This window comes from Scyliorhinus torazame, chromosome 1 (genome assembly GCF_047496885.1).
Source record: "Scyliorhinus torazame isolate Kashiwa2021f chromosome 1, sScyTor2.1, whole genome shotgun sequence".
Taxonomy (NCBI): Eukaryota; Metazoa; Chordata; class Chondrichthyes; order Carcharhiniformes; family Scyliorhinidae; genus Scyliorhinus; species Scyliorhinus torazame.
The window spans coordinates 294,205,393-294,219,663 of record NC_092707.1 but is presented as its reverse complement, the minus strand read 5'-3'; the positions used below and the strand labels follow the sequence as shown (position 1 = coordinate 294,219,663).

At 48.4% G+C, this 14,271-nt stretch overlaps 1 protein-coding gene across 9 annotated transcripts in view; it reads left to right on the top strand.

The window, feature by feature from the left end:
* Positions 1-14,271, top strand: part of zdhhc14 (zDHHC palmitoyltransferase 14) — a 488,467-nt gene that overhangs the window by 283,786 nt on the left and 190,410 nt on the right. The gene's annotated exons all lie outside the window — the stretch shown is intronic.

Sequence of the window (14,271 nt, the reverse complement as noted above, 5' to 3'; positions counted from 1 at the left end):
GAGAGGGGGGCCCGGCTGAGTGAGCCCGGAGCCCGGCTGAGTGAGCCCGGAGCCCGGTTGCTTCCGTGCCCGGTTCATGGTTCCCGGGCTCGGGCGGGACCGGATAATTCGGCCGGGGGGGGGGGGGGCGGTGTTGGCGGCAGCGGCCCGGCCCGGCCCGGGCGACTAGGATGCCGCCGGCTGAAGGCCGCCGGCAGCAGACACTCTGGCGGGAGGTGGAGGCAGACGGCTGCTGTCCAGTCGCTCGGCGGAGTTTATTTTTCTCACCCAATTTTACTGTGAAACGATGTGAATGAAATTCCACCCCGAGCCGGTGAATAGGTTCAGACGAAGGTGGCGAGAGAGCGCGGTACAAATCCGTGATAGTGTACACACACCGAGACAGTGTATATATATATATATATACACACACACACACCGAGACAGTGTATACACACACACCGAGACAGTGTATACACACACACCGAGACAGTGTATATACACACACACCGAGACAGTGTATACACACACACACACACAGTGTATATATACACACACACACCCCGAGACAGTGTATATACACACACACAGAGACAGTGTATACACACACCGAGACAGTGTATATACACACACACACCCCGAGACAGTGTATATACACACACACAGAGACAGTGTATACACACATACACACACCGAGACAGTGTATACACACACACACACACACACACACACACAGTGTATATATACACACACACACACCCCCCGAGACAGTCTATATACACACACACACCCCGAGACAGTCTATATACACACACACACCGAGACAGTGTATATACACACACACACACACCGAGACAGTGTATATATACACACACACACCGAGACAGTGTATATATACACACACACACCGAGACAGTGTATATATACACACACACACCGAGACAGTGTATATATACACACACACACACCGAGACAGTGTATATATACACACACACACACACACCGAGACAGTGTATATACACACACACACACAAACCGAGACAGTGTATACACACACACACACACACACCGAGACAGTGTATACACACACACACCGAGACAGTGTATACACACACACACACACACACACACACACACCGAGACAGTGTATACACACACACACACACACACACACCGAGACAGTGTATACACACACACACACACACACACACCGAGACAGTGTATATACACACACACACACCGAGACAGTGTATATACACACACACACACCGAGACAGTGTATATACACACACACACACCGAGACAGTGTATATACACACACACACACCGAGACAGTGTATATACACACACACACACCGAGACAGTGTATATACACACACACACACCGAGACAGTGTATATACACACACACACACCGAGACAGTGTATATACACACACACACACCGAGACAGTGTATATACACACACACACACCGAGACAGTGTATATACACACACACACACCGAGACAGTGTATATACACACACACACACCGAGACAGTGTATATACACACACACACACCGAGACAGTGTATATACACACACACACCGAGACAGTGTATATACACACACACACACACACACCGAGACAGTGTATATACACACACACACACACACCGAGACAGTGTATATACACACACACACACACACCGAGACAGTGTATATACATACACACACACACACACACCGAGACAGTGTATAAAAGATCATTAAACATGGTCACAGGCCACAAAAAAAATCACCACAATTCCCACCTCAGCGTCCAGTGGACCTGGCATTTTAGTGCGATAAGGGCGTGTCAGGAAAAAATATACTGGGAAGAGTTCAAAATCCCAGTGATTTATTTTGGGTGCAGCCAAGTGTTTAAGGAAGTATTATATGGATTGTTCACATAACTTGTTTAATATTCGGTATAAAAATAATACAGTGACTCATCTGATGCACAGGGTAGATTCAAACAATCAATTTGTTTGAAACATTTTGTCTTGCAAGTACTTTGAGCAGTGTTCCAGCACAGTATGTACTCTGCATTTCACTGTCAATGAAATAACGTTGATTTCAGTACGACCCCAGTTTGCACACTGTAAATTTCTTAAGCTCATAAAAGATTTGCATTTAAATTTGGATAACTACCAGCTCCTCTGGTAATCTGCTTTGTGATGAACTGGCAGTGACTACTTGAGTCATTGCATTTTGACAACTCACACGCGGGTTTCATTGGGTCAGTTTTTAAAAAAATATTCCTTCCTGAGATATGGGCAACTCTGAGACAAGATTGCACTTATTGTCTATGCCTGATTGCATTGAGATAATTTACAGGTGGCTGCACTGTGTGGAACCTATATGCCAGTCCTTGAACATGGGTAAGCTATTCAGCATTTCTGGCCTGTTTCAGTTAGATCACCACCTTCATTTCATATCTTTTTTGACTATCATCTCGTCTGAAATTTTCAATTGACCTACCTGAGCAGCTTTTTGAGGGAGAGTTCTGGATTTCCACTACTTTGTGTGAAGTAGTGTCCCTCAACATTATCCCTGAATGGCTCGGATCTAAATGTAACCCTTTGTTCTGGATTCTCACACTATAGGAAATAGTTTCTCTTCACCCAATCAAATCACTTCATCACTTTGAACATCTCATAGATTACCCCTTAATTTTAATCATTTGTAAGCACCTTTAGTGCAGCCCTTTGCAGATCTTTTTCTCCAGTTCCCTTCTTGTCGTCCTTTGTACTTCATATTCCGTTCTTGTTCCTTAGGGGAGGCGGTGACACAAGTGGTATTGTCACTGGACCAGTAATCCAGAGACCCAGGACAAGATTTGGGAATCTGGGTTCAATTCCACCATGACAGATGGTGGGATTTGAATTCAATACAAACCTGGAATTAAAAGTCTAATTATGGCTATGAAAAAGTTGTTGATTGTTGTAAATACCCATCTCGCTCACTAATGTCCTTTAGGGAAGGACATGTGACTCCAGGTACACAGCAATGTGGTTGACTCTCAAAGTCCTGTGAAATGCACAATAAATGCTAGCACAGCCAGCGACACCCACATTCCACAAACAAATTTTAAAAACAAAATTTTTATTTATCTAAACCTTTTGTTTTCATTTCGTGTACGACCCCGCATTTGTTGACCTTGTCGGAATTACACAAGTAGATCTTTAAGGGTGCATACACACACGACTGTGGCAACATTTGGCTCCAACTCCATCTACACGTTTGCTGACGTCACGGCCGTAGTGGGTCGGATCTCAAACAACAATGATTCAGAATACAGCAGGGAGATAGAGAACCTAGTGTTGTGCCAACAACAGTCTCTCCCTCAATGTCAGCAAAACTAAAGAGCTGGTCATTGACTTCAGGAAGCAAAGTAATTGTACACACCCCTGTCTGCATCAACGGGGCTGAGGTGGAGATGGTTGACAGCTTCAAATTCCTCGGGGTACACATCACCAGCAATTTGTCCTGGTCCCCCCACGTTGACGCTACGACCAAGAAAGCACAACAGCACCTATACTTTCTCAGGAAACTAAGGAAATTCAACATATCCACATTGACTCTTGCCAACTTTTACAAATGCACCATAGGGAGCATCCTATCTGGCTGCAACACAGTCTGGTATGGCAACTGCTCGGCCCAAAACTAAGAAATTACAGAATCGTGAACACCGTCCACTCAATCACACGAACCTGCCTTCCATCCATTGATTCTGTCCACACCTCTCGCTGCCTTGGGAAAGCGGGCAGCATAATCAAAGATCCCTCCCACCCAGCTTACACACTCTTCCAACTTCTTCCATCGGGCAGGAGATCCAAAAGTCTGAGAACACGCACTAACAGATTCAAAAACAGCTTCTTCTCCGCCGTTACCAGACTCTTAAACGGCCTTTTATGGACTGACCTGATCTCTTCACACATCTTCTCTACTGAGTCGTATTACACTCCTGTATGCTTCACCTGATGCCTGTGTCTATGTATTTACATTGTGTATTTTATGTTTGCCCTGTGTATTTTCTTTTCATGTACGGAATGAACTATCTGAGCTGTAAGCAGAACAATAGTTTTCACTGTATCTTGGTACACGTGACAACCAAATCCAATCCAGCAAGTCTTGTTTGTACAAAATACTTACTTGAACACTGCCCACTAGTTCTTCCTTCCCAGTTCATATTGGTCAATTTCCATCGAAACCTTATCTACAATCTGTAGTTGTAGGGGATTCTATTATCAGGGGGATAGATAGTATCCTTTGTGAGCAGGATAAAGAGTCCCGCATGGTATGTTGCCTGCCAGGTGCTAGGGTGCGGGACATCTCTGACTGGCTTGAAAGGATACTGGAGAGGGAGGGGGAGGATCCAGTTGTTGTGGTCCATGTCGGTACCAACAACATAGGCAAGTCTAGGAAAGAGGACCTGTTTAGAGATTATAAAGAGCTAGGATTCAAATTAAAAAAACAGGTCCTCAAGGGTCATAATCTCCGGATTACTGCCCGAGCCACGTGCAAATTGGCATAGGGAGGCAAGAATAAGGGAAGTTAACACGTGGCTGAAAGAGTGGTGTGGGAAAGAGGGGTTCCTTTTCATGGGACGCTGGCATCAGTTTTGGGACGGGGGAGATCCATACCGTTGGGATGGTCTTCACCAGAACCGAGCTGGGACCAGTGTTCTGGCGAAAAGAGTAAATAGGGTGGTCAATAGGACTTTAAACTAGAGATTGGGGGGAAGGGAAAGTCAGGGAACCAAGAGGTGAAGTAATCAGTGGGAAGTGTAGCTGCTTCGGAATACAAAAAAGCACAAAAAGACAGAACTCAGGAGAGGTTACGATAGTCCCCATCTCACAAAATATGACACAGTGTATGGAAAGGCTCAGTAAACCAAGGTCCACCACACTAAGAAAACAAAAAGGGACGGTCAATAGAGAATTAAAGGTGCTATATTTAAATGCGCGCAGTGTACGGAACAAGGTAGATGAGCTTGTGGCCCAGATTGTGACTGGCAGGTATGATGTGGTAGGCATCACAGAGACATGGTTGCAGGGGGTTCAGGACTGGCATTTAAACATCCAGGGATTCACAACCTATCGAAAAGACAGAGAGGTGGGCAGAGGGGCGGGGTTACCTTGTTAATTAGGAATGAAATTAAATCAATAGCACTAAACGACATAGGGTCAGATGATGTGGAGACTGTGTGGGTAGAGTTGAGGAACCACAAAGGCAAAAAAACCATAATGGGAATTATGTACAGGCCTCCTAACAGTGGTCAGGACCAGGGGCAAAAAATACACCATGAAATAGAAAGGGCATGTCAGAAAGGCAAGGTCACAGTGATCATGGGGGACTTCAATTTTCAGGTGGACTGGGTAAATAATGTTGCCAGTGGACCCAAAGAAAGGGAATTCATTGAATGTTTACAGGACGGCTTTTTGGAACAGCTTGTGATGGAGCCCACGAGGGAACAGGCCATTCTGGACTCAGTGTTATGTAATGAGCCAGACTTGATAAAAGATCTTAAAGTAAGGGAACACTTAGGAGGCAGTGATCATAATATGGTAGAATTCAATCTCCAATTTGAAAGAAAGAAGGTAGAATCAGATGTAAAGGTGTTACAGTTAAATAAAGGTAACTACAGGGGCATGAGGGAGGAACTGATGAAAATCAACTGGGAGCAGAGCCTAGTGGGAAAGACAGTAGAACAACAGGAGTTTCTGGGAGTAATTGAGGACACAGTACAGAGGTTCATCCCAAAGAAAAGAAAGGTTATCAGAGGGGGGATTAGGCAGCCATGGCTGACAAAGGAAGTTAGGGAATGCATCAAAGCAAAAGAGAAAGCCTATAATGTGGCAAAGAGTAGTGGGAAGTCAGAAGATTGGGAAGGCTATAAAACAAACCGAGGATAACAAAGAGAGAAATAAGGAAGGAGAGGATCAAATATGAAGGTAGGCTAGCCAGTAACATTAGGAATGATAGCAAAAGTTTCTTTAAATACATTAAAAACAAACGGGAGGCAAAAGTAGACATTGGGCCGCTTCAAAATGACGCTGGTAATCTAGTGATGGGAGACCAGGAAATAGCTGAGGAACAAAATAAGTACTTTGCATCAGTCTTTTAAAAAAAAAAATATATATATATTTTATTTAAGTTTTCAAACACAATTTGTCCACCTTACAAATCAATCAAAAAAGATAACACAATAACTAACTAACAAAGTAACACAAAATAGTGCTCCCCCCCCCACTCCAACCAGAACAGAACAGGTTTACCCCCCCCCCCCCCCCCCCCCCCCCCGGGCTGCTGCTGCTGACGATCTATTTTCCCTCAACGTTCCGCGGGATAGTCAAGGAACGGTTGCCACCTGGAGAACCCCTGAACCGATCCTCTAAACGCAAACTTCATCCATTCCAGTTTTATGAACCCTGCCATATCGTTTGTCCAGGCCGCCACACCGGGGGGGGGGGGGGGTTCGCTTCCTTCCACATGAGTAAGATCCTTCGCCGGGCTACCAGGGACGCAAAGGCCAGACTATCGGCCTCTTTCGCCTCCTGCACTCCCGGCTCCTCCGCTACCCCATATATAGCTAACCCCCAACCTGGCTTGACCCGGACCTTCACCACCTTTTGAAATCACTCTTGCCACTCCCCTCCAGTACTCATCCAGTGCCGGACACGACCAAAACATGTGTGTGTGGTTTGCCGGGCTTCCCAAGCACCTCCCGCACCTGTCCTCCACCCCGAAGAACCTGCTCAGCCTCGCTCCTGTCATGTGTGCTCTGTGCAAAACCTTGAATTGTATCAGGCTAAACCTGGCACACGAGGAAGAGGAATTTACCCTACTTAGGGCATCAGCCCACAGACCCTCCTCAATCTCCTCCCCCAGCTCTTCTTCCCATTTTCCCTTCAGCTCCTCTACCAGCGCCTCCCCCTCGTCTCTCATCTCCTGATATATTTCGGACACTTTGCCCTCCCCGACCCATACCCCCGAAATCACTCTGTCCTGGATCCCCTGTGTCTGGAGCTGCGGAAATTCCCTCACCTGTTGCCTTGTAAACACCCTCACTTGCATGTATCTAAAGATATTCCCCGGGGGCAACTCATACTTTTCCTCCAGCGCTCCCAGGCTCGCAAACGTCCCGTCAATAAACAAATCTCTCAATCTCCTAATTCCTGCCCGATGCCAGCTCTGGAACCCTCCGTCCATCCTTCCTGGGACAAACCTATGGTTGTTCCTGATCAGGGCCCACACTGAGGCACCCGTCACACCCCTATGTCGCCTCCATTGCCCCCAGATCCTTAAGGTTGCCGCCACCACTGGGTTCGTGGTATACCTTTTCGGGGAGAGCGGTAGCGGCGCCGTCACCAGCGCCTTTAGGCTCGTTCCTTTACAGGACGCCATCTCCAGCCTCTTCCACGCCGCCCCCTCTCTCTCCCCCATCCACTTGCGAACCATCGCCACATTGGCGGCCCAGTAATAGTCATCCAGATTCGGCAACGCCAGTCCCCCTCTGTCCCTGCTGCGCTGCAGGAACCCCCTCCTTACCCTCGGGGTCTTCCCTGCCCACACGAAACTCATAACACTCCTATCTATTTTCTTAAAAAAGGCCTTCGTGATCAAAATGGGGAGACATTGAAACACAAAAAGAAACCTTGGAAGGACCATCATCTTGACCGCCTGCACTCTGCCCGCCAATGAGAGCGGCAGCATATCCCACCTCTTGAAATCCTCCTCCACCTGCTCCACCAGCCGCATCAGATTGAGTTTGTGTTAAGTTCCCCAGCTCCTGGCTACCTGAATCCCCAGGTATCGGAAGCTCCTTTCCGCTCTCCTTAGCGGCAGGCCGTCTATCCCTCTTCCCTGATCCCCGGGGTGTACCACGAAAAGCTCACTCTTCCCCATATTAAGCCTATATCCCGAAAAATCTCCAAACTCCCTCAATATCTGCATAACCTCTGTCATCCCCTCCACAGGATCCGCCACATACAGCAGTAGGTCATCTGCGTAGAGTGACACTCGGTGTTCCTCTCCCCCTCTAACCACCCCCCTCCATTTCCTAGAGTCTCTCAACGCTATGGCCAGTGGTTCAGTTGCCAGCGCGAACAGTAATGGGGACAGAGGACACCCCTGCCTTGTTCCCCTGTGTAACCGAAAATACTCCGATCTCTGCCGATTTGTGACTACACTTGCCACTGGGGCCCCATAGAGGAGTTTAACCCCAACTGACAAACCCCTCCCCGAACCCAAACCTCCTCAGCACATCCCATAAATACTCCCACTCTACCCTATCAAATGCCTTCTCTGCATCCATCGCTGACACTATCCCTGCCTCCCCCTCCACTGGGGGCATCATTATCACCCCCAACAGCCGTCGCACATTAACATTCAGTTGTCTCCCCTTTACAAACCCTGTCTGGTCCTCATGCACCCCCCCAGGGACACAATCCTCGATCCTCATCGCCAGCACTTTTGCCAGCAACTTGGCGTTTACATTCAGGAGTGAGATAGGCCTGTATGACCCGCATTGCAGCGGGTCTTTATCTCGCTTCAGGATTAATGATATCGTCGCCTCCGACATTGTCGGGGGTAGAGTTCCCCCTTCTCTGGCCTCGTTAAAGGTTCTTGCCAACAGCGGGGCCAACAAGTCCATGTACTTCCTATAAAATTCCACCGGGAACCCGTCTGGTCCCGGGGCCTTCCCTGCCTGCATGTTCCCCAACCCTTTAGTCACCTCGTCCACCCCGATTGGCGACCCCAGACCTGCCACCTCCTGCTCCTCCACCTTCGGGAACCTTAGTTGGTCCAAAAACTGTTGCATCCCCTCTTTCCCCTCCGGGGGTTTGGACCTATGTAGCCTCTCATAAAAGGTCTTAAAAACCTAATTTACCTTCCCTGCTCTCCGCTCCGTAGTTCCCGTTTCATCTCTAACTCCCCCTATTTCCCTCGCCGCTATCCTCTTCCGAAGCTGGTGGGCCAGCAGCCGACTCGCCTTTTCCCCATATTCGTATCTCATCCACTGTGCCTCTGCCTTCCCTGTGGTCAGCAGGTCAAACTCCGTCTGAAGTCTTCGCCTCTCCCTATATAGTCGTTCGTCCGGGGCCTCCGCATATCTTTTGTCCACACTCAGAATCTCCCCCACTAATCTCTCCCTTTCTTTACCCTCTTTTTTCTCCTTGTAAGCCCTAATGGAGATCAACTCTCCCCTAACCACCGCTTTCAGCGCTTCCCATACTACTCCCACCTGGACCTCACCATCATTGTTGGCCTCCAGGTACCTTTCAATACATCCCCACACCCTTCCACAGACTCCCTCCTCCGCCAATAGTCCCACATCCAGTCGCCACAGTGGGCGCTGTTCCCTCTCCTCTCCTAGTTCCAGATCCACCCAGTGCGGGGCATGATCTGAAATGGCTATGGCCGAGTACTCCGTTCCTTCCACCCTCGAAATCAGTGCCCTACTCAAAACAAAGAAATCTATCCGGGAGTAAGCCTTATGAACATGGGAGAAAAAGGAAAACTCTTTTTGGCCAACGGCCTAGAAAATCTCCACGGATCCACTCCCCCCATTTGCTCCATAAACCCCCTGAGCACCTTGGCCGCTGCCGGCCGCCTTCCGGTCCTGGATCTAGACCGATCTAACCCTGGATCCAGCACAGTGTTGAAATCGCCCCCTCATTACCAGGCTTCCTACCTCCAGGTCCGGGATACGTCCCAGCATCCGCTTCATATATCCCGCATCATCCCAATTCGGGGCATATACGTTAACCAACACGACCTCCATTCCCTGCAGTCTGCCACTCACCATCACATATCTGCCACCGTTGTCCACTACTATATTCCTAGCCTCAAACGACACCCGTTTCCCCACCAATATAGCCACCCCTCTATTCTTTGCGTCCAGCTCTGAGTGGAACACCTGTCCCACCCATCCTTTCCGTAACCTAACCTGATCCGCCACCTTCAGATGCGTCTCCTGAAGCATGACCACATTTGCCTTCAGTCCGTTTAAGTGCGCGAACACTCGGGCCCTCTTAATCGGCCCATTTAGGCCTCTCACATTCCACGTGATCAGCCGGATTGGGGGGCTGCCCGCACCCCCACCCCCCTCCCCGCCGACTAGCCATCACCCACTCTGGGCCTGTCCCACGTCCAGGTCCCATGCACCCACCAGTCCTCCAGGCAGCGCATTCCCGTCCCGACCACCTCTTCCCTTGCCAGCTCCCTCTCGATCCCAGCAGCACCTACCCAGTTATCTCTTTCCCCCCCCCCCCCCGCTAGATCCCCATCTAGCATGGTTACTCCCCCCATGATGCTTCCGAAAGTCAGCTGACTCCAACTGACCCTGGCTTCCCCCGCTCTCTCCTTGACCCCCCCCCCCCCCCCCGTGTGTGGAGCTCTCATCCTCCTTGCGCCTATCTTCCCGCCATCATCTCCCTAGCGTGGGAAAAAACCCGCGCTTTCCTAGATCAGCCCCGCCCCCTATGGCGCAGCGCCCCCTATGGCGCAGCTCCCCCTACAGCCCCGTTCCCATTCCCCCCCCTATGTCCCTTTTTCCACCGGCGCCCACATTTCTCAGTGTCCCCCCCGTCCAAGAAAACAGGGGTTCTTCTCTTCCCTTTCCCCTCGTCCCGATACGGTGAACCTCCCATTCCCCAATTTACATTTCTGTACATCAACATCGTTCTGGTCCAATTTCTCTTTTTGGATGAAGGTCCATGCCTCTTCCGCCGTTTCAAAATAATAGTGTCTATCCTGGTACGTGATCCACAATCGCGCCGGCTGCAGCACCCCAAACTTTACTTTCTTCTTGTGAAGTGCCGCCTTGGCCCGATTAAAGCTCGCCCTCCTTCTCGCCACCTCCGCCCTCCAGTCCTGATACACTCGTATTACCGCATTCTCCCACTTGCTACTCCGTACCTTCTTGGCCCAGCTCAAAACAGCCTCTCTGTCAGTGAAGCGGTGAAATCTCACCACTATCGCCCTTGGTGGTTCTCCAGCCTTGGGTCTCCTCGCAAGGACCCGGTGAGCCCCTTCCACCTCCAGGAGGCCCGAGGGGGCCTCAGCTCCCATTAGCGAATGGAGCATCGTGCTCACATAAGCCCCAACGTCAGCTCCCTCGGGGAGACTCAGCATCCGGAGGTTCTTCCTCCTCGATCTGTTCTCCAGGACTTTGAGTCTTTCGATACACCTCTTGTGTAGCGCCTCGCGCGTCTCCATTTTTACCGCTAGGCCCAGAATCTCATCCTCGTTCTCAGCTGCCTTCTGCTTCACCCCACGGAGCTCTATCGCCTGGGCCTTTTGCGTTTCTTTTAGCCCTTCAATTGCCAGCAACATCGGCGCCAGCACCTCCTTCTTTAATTCCTCCACACACCGTCTAAGGAATTCCTGCTGATCCGGCCCCCATGTCGCCTGGCCTCCATCCGTCGCCATCTTGCTTCTTTCTTCTCTTCTCTGCCGCTTCTCCAGAGGATCCTTCGCAATTTGGCCACTACCACCGATCTTTTCCATACACACTAGGGGGGCTCCTTACTTCGTCACCCCACACTGGGTTTGGTCCAAACAAAATTCTGTTGGGGCTCCCAAAAAGAGCCAAAAAGTCCGTTGGAGCGGGAGCTGCCGAAACGTGTGGCTTAGCAGTGCATCGCCGCAACTGGAAGTCCCTTTGCATCAGTCTTCACAGTGGAAGACATGAGTAATATCCAAACAATTCAGGAGAGTCAGGGGGCAGAGTTGAATATGGTAGCCATCACAAAGGAGAAAGTGCTAGAGAAACTAAGAGGTCTAAAAATTGATAAATCTCCGGGCCCAGATGGGCTACATCCTAGAGTTCTAAAGGAGATAGCTGAAGAAATAGTGGAGGCGTTAGTTATGATCTTTCAAAAGTCACTGGAGTCAGGGAAAATGCCAGAGGATTGGAAAATCGCTATTGTAACCCCCTGTTCAAGAAGGGAACAAGAAAAAAGATGGAAAGTTATAGGCCAATTAGCCTAACCTCGGTTGTTGGCAAGATTCTAGAATCCATCGTCAAGGATGAGATTTATAAATTCTTGGAAGTGCAGGGTCGGATTAGGACAAGTCAGCATGGATTTAGTAAGGGAAGGTCGTGCCTGACAAACCTGTTAGAGTTCTTTGAAGAGATAACAAATAGGTTAGACCAAGGAGAGCCAATGGATGTTATCTATCTTGACTTCCAAAAGGCCTTTGATAAGGTGCCTCACGGGAGACTGCTGAGTAAAATAAGGGCCCATGGTATTCGAGGCAAGGTGGATTGGCGATGGATTGACGATTGGCTGTCAGGCAGAAGGCAGAGAGTTGGGATAAAAGCTTCTTTTTCAGAATGGCAACCGGTGACGAGTGGTGTCCCACAGGGTTCAGTGTTGGGGCCACAGCTGTTCTCTTTATATATTAACGATCTAGATGATGGGACCGGGGGCATTCTGGCTAAGTTTGCCGATGATACAAAGATAGGTGGAGGGGCAGGTAGTATTGAGGAGGTGGGGAGGCTGCAGAAAGATTTAGACAGTTTAGGAGAGTGGTCCAAGAAATGGCCGATGAAATTCAACGTGGGCAAGTGTGAGGTCTTGCACTTTGGAAAAAAGAATAGAGGCATGGACTATTTTCTAAACGGTGACAAAATTCATAATGCTGAAGTGCAAAGGGACTTGGGAGTCCGAGTCCAGGATTCTCTAAAGGTAAACTTGCAGGTTGAGTCCGTAATTAAGAAAGCAAATGCAATGTTGTCATTTATCTCAAGAGGCTTGGAATATAAAAGCAGGGATGTACTTCTGAAGCTTTATAAAGCACTAGTTAGGCCCCATTTAGAATACGGTGAGCAATTTTGGGCCCCACGCCTCAGGAAGGACATACTGGCACTGGAGCGGGTCCAGCGGAGATTCACACGGATGATCCCAGGAATGGTAGGCCTAACATACGATGAACGTCTGAGGATCCTGGGATTATATTCATTGGAGTTTAGGAGGTTGAGGGGAGATCTAATAGAAACTTACAAGATAATGAATGGCTTAGATAGGGTGGACGTAGGGAAGTTGTTTCCATTAGCAGGGGAGACTAGGACCCGGGGGCACAGCCTTAGAATAAAAGGGAGTCACTTTAGAACAGAGATGAGAAGAAATTTCTTCAGCCAGAGAGTGGTGGGTCTGTGGAATTCATTGCCACAGAGGGCGGTTGAGGCCGGGACGTTGGGTGTCTTTAAGACAGAAGTTGATAAATTCTTGATTTCTCGAGGAATTAAGGGCTATGGAGAGAGCGGGTAAATGGAGTTGAAATCAGCCATGATTGAATGGTGGAGTGGACTCAATGGGCCGAATGGCCTTACTTCCGCTCCGATGTCTTATGGTCTTATGGTCTAAACTTAAAACTTCATTTTGTGACTCGCTCTTCTCCCTAATCCCCAGTCATGTTATAATTTAGGTTGCTGTCAGTGCTGACCAGGCGTTTGTTTCCTTACCATTTAGATTGATGACTTATTCTGGCTAACTTTCTCATCACTAGACCTAGTAGGGTCGATCTTCTTATTTCAAAAGATCATTGATCTGGAAGTGTGTTGATAACACTCAAGAAATTTTCTGCCTTTGAGACATGAACTATTTTGCTTCTCCAGTCAGTGTATGGGAAAAATGAATTTGTCCCACCATAAACACTCTGCTTTTGTGACAAGCTTCTTAAATCTTTGCATGCTATTGCAGTTCTTGGACAACTCCCAAAGAAGTTTTGTATCCTCCTCTATCCAGAATGTTTTTACTGCTGACTCAGCCATATTCTAATGATGTAATTATCTTCTTAACCCAATCATATCCAGTTTTCAACCAGACGCCAGTGATTGCAATTAATGTTGTACACGTAAAGCTGGATTTATGCTTCTTCTAATTTGCAAGTTTTAAGTCTTGTACCAAGTTAATTTTTATCCAGAATTAATCCAATCCTGGCTCGCCACATATTCTCATTTTAAAAAATATGTCACACCTTGACTTTCTTGTTTAGGTTTTTTGTTATTTCTTACCCATGTCTTTCTGAAACTTAGGTATTTATGAAATAGTTACAATCTGCATTTTGCTCTCATCCTGCTTTTGCAACGTTAGAAACAGAGAATGGGAGCAGGACTAGGCCATTCGGCCCTTTCAGCCTGCTCCACCATTTATAATAATAATCTTTATGTCACACGTAAGCTTGCATTAAAACTGCAATGAAGTTACTGTGAAAATTCCCTAGTCACCACATTCCGGTGCCTGTTCGGGTACACTGAG